Below are 6,556 nucleotides of genomic sequence, written 5' to 3'. Positions count from 1 at the left end.
AAGAAAGGTCTTCACTTTCATAGGTCTCCATACAGGTTGCATGCTGTGGCATACAGGGTCACTGGGCTCAGCAGTGGGCAGTTGGAAAGAGACCTGCCTGGTAACCAGTAAGGTAAGAGAGTTTGAGCAGGGTCACATGGTTGTAGCTGTGTGGCCAATGTGTGTCACTAAAAGTAACTGAGTTCTCAGTACTGCTCTCAGGTTCTCTCTCTCTCATGCTGTATGGTGGCACTGCTATGATGCCATTGAGGAGAGTGGCTGTGGTCTCTGTGAATATGGAAGCTAGACCTTTCTACTGAGCCCTTACTTTCTGAGAAATAGCTTAGTTCTAGTCACATGCTGCCAGAAAAGTGACCCAGAGTACATCAAAAATGAAATTTTGTGGCCTTGCACAGACAAATAAAGAGAAAAGTTTCATTCCACATCTCTATACAAAAACTAGTATCCATCAACATACTGCTAGAGAGCATGAAGAGGTCAGTCCTACAGAACCAAAATTACAGAATCGCCATGACACACGGCAACAGCAGGATATCTAAGAGGAGTTCCAGTGAGGTTTCAGTATTGATAGTGTAGCAGAAGCCACAGGCCTTATATCACATCAACGAATCATTACAATGAACATTTGCATACAAAGAGGTGTGAACAGAGGATATACTATGCAACACATGGTGATACTACAGCTTCCACAACAAGACTTTTTTTTTCTGTTGGGGGGGAGGTTGCAAGGGTGGAGAGTGGGTACAAGTGGAGGGGGAGATGAGTGGTATTGGAGTGCATGATGTGAACTTCACAAAGAACCAATAAAAAGTTAAAAATTAATATATTTCTCCCTCCCAAAGAAGCTATGAACTGTCCATAACTCCTTGTATAGGGGTGGGGCAAATCCTCCCCAATCTGTGTTGTACTGTGAATTGGCTTGACCTTGTGCAGGCATTATGCAGACAGTCACAGATGTTGTGAGTTACTGAGAGCAACAATCATATCATGTCACTTGTTTTGCTCCAGTCATCCCAAGACTTCTGTCTTATGTTCTTTCTGCCTCCTTTTCCACGATGGTCCTTGATCCTTTCAGGGATGATGTCTGTGACAAATGTCACAGTTTTGTCTAAAACACTCCACTGAAACTTATTTTTCACACTTTAGCCAGTTGTGAGTCTCTATATCAAGTAATATCCACAATGATACTTTTCTGATGAGGTCTGAAAGCTGCAATAATCTACAGATGTAGAGGTATAAATTTAGTGAACAATTCGACACTGTGTCTATTTGGTAGAATAGTAGTAAGTTCGCCACTGGAGATTATGAACTTCCTAGATAGAGGTTTATAGACAGATTTTAGGCATGCATTTAATCCTGTATAGCAGGCTTTAAGTCTAATAATAAAGTGGTTGGTTACCTCCATAACTTTTCTGCCACTAATGCACTCATGTGCAGATCTTGCCCTGCTTGTTATTATTGTAGCTCATACTGTTCACTGATACTTAAAATTGTTGATAATGGTTCTCTCCCAACACCCTACATAGCACTTTCATGTTCCGTGAGAGCTATTTAGCAAGGAGAATGCTTCCAGTCAACCCAAATTTGAATTCTACCTGCTCTGTTCCCAAAATGTGTGATGTCTTCTGCCATGGAGTCTCATCTATTTCAAGTAAGCAACTAACAGTATTTCCATGAGAGGACTCTCCATGCTGCAGGACTCCTAGCATACTCAGGACCTCGGGATCATGGTGAGTGGAATGCAACATCAGCTCCAAAGAATCCTGGAAGGTCTTGTGTCAGCAGGAACAGAGAAAATGGAACCTCCCTACTCAACCAGAGGCTGGGATTCTTTCTGGTCGGGAAAGCCCCTCCAACTTCTGCCTGAAACCACCGGAGAGTGCTAAGGTCCCCAGAGGACTCTCCACTCCGCAGGACCCCTAACACACCCAGGACCTCAGGATCAATGGAGAGCACATGGGCAGCAGAAGCCGAAGAGCTTCTTGGACAGGGTCCCTTATGGTCTTCATCCTTGGTCAGGAGGCAGAGCTGACCCAGATCCCTGGGCACCTTCCTTGCCAGAGTAGAGTCAGTGTACAGGGAGGACTCTAACCCCAGGACTCAGGAGATGGATCCAAACTCCAGACTTCTGTACACCTACCCTGCAAGAGGAGTGCTTGCCTGCAGAGAGTGTTCTGACCACTGGGACTCAGGTAAGAGTTGGACTCCCAGGAGTGCTGACAGAGGCTTACAGAATCACAGGAGGAACAGGCTCCAGACAGAGACAGCTAGAACATTAACACCAGGGATTACCAGATGGTGAAAAGCAAACATAAGAATTTCACTACCAGAAACCAAGACCACTGGGCATCATATGCCCACCACAATGAGTCCTGGGTACCCCAACACACCCGAAAAGCAAGACATGGATTTGAAATCATATCTCATGATGGTGTTAGAAGATTTTAAGAAGGGCATTAATAACTCACTTAAAGAAATACAGGAGAACAATGCTAAACACATAGAAACCCTTAAAGAATCACAGGAAAACAATGCTAAACAGGTAGAAGTCCTTAAAGAGGAAACAGAAAAATCCCTTAAAGAATTACAGGAAAACAGAACCAAAAAGGTAGTGGAATTGATCAAAATCATCCAAGATCTAAAAATGGAAGTAGAAACAATGAAGAAAACCCAAAGGGAGACAACTCTGTGGATAGAAATCCTAGGAAAGAAATCGGGAGCCATAGATGGGAGCGTCAGCAACAGAATATAAGAGATGGAAGAGAGAATCTAAGGTGCAGAAGATTCCATAGAAAACATGGACACAACAATCAAAGAAAATGCAAAATCCAAAATGATCCTAACTCAAAACTTCCAGGAAATCCAGAAAACGAGAAGACCAAACCTACGGATAATATGTATAGATGAGAATGAAAACTTTCAACTTAAAGGGCCAGCAAATATTTAACAAAATCATCGAAGAAAATTTCCCTAACCTAAGAAAGAGATGCCCATGACCATACGAAAAGCCTACAGAACTCCAAATAGTGTGGACCAGAAAAGAAATTCCTCCCAAAACATAATAATCAGAACAACAAATGCACTAAATAAAGATAGAATATTAAAAGCTGTCCCGGCCCACGGGACACGTTATTCCATGGTCCTTGAGGGGGATCACAAACCTAGAGAGAAATGGGATAAAGAAAGAGACGGAGACCATGCATGTTTGTCATAGTCTCATTTACTAAGGGGAAATACTCAGGTTATATACAATACAGCAAGGAAGCTTAGTGGGGAGGCTAATTGGGAGTGTGAAACTTTTGTGATTTATCTCAGTTCCTTGGCATCACTGCTCCAGAACATCAAGGCAGCTAATTTCAAAGTCTGGTTTCTGATAATAGCCCAAGGTGACAGCTCCAGGCAGCTCCGGAATGTAGGAAGACTTCCTCAGTCTTTGATGTTTGCTTAGGGCTGGAATCTTGCTGGATGGCCTTGCAGAGAGAGAGAGAGGAGGCAACTGGCTCCAAACAAAGAACCGCATGGCTTTTAGCTGCATGCTGTAAAATGTCTGGGCTGTGAGATGCCTGGGATGTAAGATGCCTGGGTTTTCTCAACCTGGTCTCCAACAAAAAGCAGTAAGGGAAAAAGGATAAGTAACATATAAAGGCAGACCTGTTAGAACTGCACCAGACTTCTCACCAGAGATTATGAAAACCAGAAGATACTGGACAGATGTGGTACAGACATTAAGAGAACACAAATGCCAGCTCAGGCTACTATACCCAGCTAAACTCTCAAATACCATAGATGGAGAGATCAAGATATTCCATGACAAAATCAAATTCACACAATATATTTCCATGAATCCAGCCCTTCAAAGGATAATAAAGGGAAAACTCCAACACAAAGACAGAAATTATGCCCTAGAAAAAGCAAGAAAGTAATCCTTCAATAAACCTAAAAGAAGACAGCCACAAGAACAGAACCCCATCTCTAACAATAAAAATAACAGGAAGCAATAATTACTTTTCCTTAATATCTCTTAATATCAATGGACTCAATTCCCCAATAAAAAGGCATAGACTAGCAGACTGGATACATAAACAGGACCCAACATTTTGCAGCATACAGGAAACTCATCTCAGGGAAAAAGACAGACACTACCTCAGAGTAAAAGACTGGGAAACAATTTTCCAAGCAAATGGTCAGAAGAAACAAGCTGGAGTAGCCATTTTTATATCGAATAAAATTGACTTCCAACCCAAAGTTATCAAAAAAGACAAGGAGAGGCACTTCATATTCATCAAAGGTAAAATCTGCCAAGATGAACTCTCAATCCTGAATATATATGCTCCAAATGCAAGGGCAGCCACATTCATTAAAGAAACTTTTGTAAAGCTCAAAGCACACATTGCACCCCACACAATAATAGTGGGAGACTTCAATACCCCACTCTCACCAATGGACAGATCCTGGGAACAGAAACTAAACAGAGAGACATTGAAACTAACAAGTTATGAATGAAATGGATTTAACAGATACCTACAGAACATTTTATCCTAAAACAAAAGTACATAGCTTCTTTTCATTTCTTCATGGCATCTTCCACAAAATCGACCATATAACTGATCACAAAACGGATCTCAACAGATACAAAAATACTAAAATTATCCCATGCATCCTATCAGATCACCATGGACTAAGGCTGATCTTCAATAACAACATAAGTAATAGAAAGTCAAAATTCAGGTGGAAGCTGAACAACACTCTACTCAATGATAACTTGGCCAAGGAAGAAATAAAGAAAGAAATTAAAGACTTTTTAGAGTTTAATGAAAATGAAGCCACTACATACCCAAAAATATGGCACACAATGAAAGCAGTCCTAAGAGGAAAACTCATAGCTCTGAGTGCTTCCAAAAAGAAATTAGACAGAACAAACACTAGCGGCTTGACAGCACACCTAAAATCTTTAGAACAAAAGGACACAAAATCACCCAAGAGGAGTAGACAGCAAGAAATAAAGACACTCAGGACTGAAATCAACCAAGTAGAATAGAAAAAGAATTATACAAAGAATCAACGAAATCAGAAGCTGGTTCTTTGAGAAAATCAGTAAGATAGATAAACCCTTATCCAGACTAACTGGAGGGCACAGCGACAGTATCCTAATTAAGAAAATCAGAAATGAAAAGGGAGACATAACAACAGATCCTGAGGAAATCCAAAACATCATCAGATCCTACTGCACAAGGCTATACTCAACAAAACGGGAAAACCTGGAGGAAATGGACAAATTCCTAGACAGATACCAGGTACCAAAGTTAAATCAGGATCAGATTAAAGATGTAAACAGTCCCATATCCCCTAAAGAAATAGAAGCAGTCATTAATAGTCTCCCAAGCAAAAAAAGCCCAGGACCAGATGGGTTTAGTGCAGAGTTCTATCAGACCTTCAAAGAAGACATCATTCCAACTCTCCTCAAAGTATTCCACAAAATAGAAACAGAAGGTACTCTACTCAACTCATTCTGTGAAGCCACACTTACTCTGATACCTAAACCACATAAAGGTCCAACAATGAAAGAGAACTTCAGACCAATTTCCCTTATGAACATTGATGCTAAAATATTCAATAAAATCCTCACAAACCGAATCAAAGAACACATCAAAATAATCATCTGTCATGATCAAGTGGGCTTCATCCCAGGGATGCAGGAATGGTTCAATATATGGAAATCTACCAATGAAATCCACTATATAAACAAACTCAAGGACAAAAGCCACATGTTCATCTCATTAGATGCTGAGAAAGCATTTGACAAAATTCAAAACCCATTCAAGATAAAAGTCTTAGAAAGATCTGGAATCCATATCTAAACATAATATAAGCAATATACTTCAAACCAGTAGCCAACATCAAACTGAATGGAGAGAAAGTTGAAGCAATCTTACTAAGATCAGGGACTAGACAAGGCTGCCCACTTTCTTCCTATCTATTCAGTATAGTACTTGAAAGACCTATGCAGAGCAATTAGACAACAAAAGTAGGTCAACAGGATACAAATTGGAAAGGAAGAAGTGAACATTTCACTATTTGCAGATGATATGATAGTATATATAAGTGACCTTAAAAATTCCACCACAGAACTCCTAAACCTGAGAAAGAGCTTTAGTGCACTAGCTGGATATAAAATTAGCTCAAACAAATCAGTGGCCTTCCTCTACACAAAGGATAAACAGGCTGAGAAAGAAATTAGGGAAAAAACACCCTTCACATTAGTCACAAATAATATAAAATACCTTGGTATGACTCTGACTAAGGAAATGAAAGGTCTGTATGATAAGAACTTCAAGTCTCTGAAGAAAGAAATCGAAGAACATCTCAGAAGATAGAAAGATCTCCCATGCTCATGGATGGACAGGATTAATATAGTCAAAATGGCTATCCTGCCGAAAGCAATCTACAGATTCAATGCAATCCCCATCAAAATTCCATCTCAATTCTTCACTGAATTAGAAAGATCAATTTGCAAATTCATCTGGAATAACAAAAAACCTAGGATAGCAAAAACCAT

The sequence above is a fragment of the Mus pahari genome, chromosome 8, assembly GCF_900095145.1.
Source record: "Mus pahari chromosome 8, PAHARI_EIJ_v1.1, whole genome shotgun sequence".
In the NCBI taxonomy this organism is placed as follows: Eukaryota; Metazoa; Chordata; class Mammalia; order Rodentia; family Muridae; genus Mus; species Mus pahari.
The sequence above is the reverse complement of the archived record's forward strand: the minus strand, read 5'-3'. Positions refer to the sequence as shown.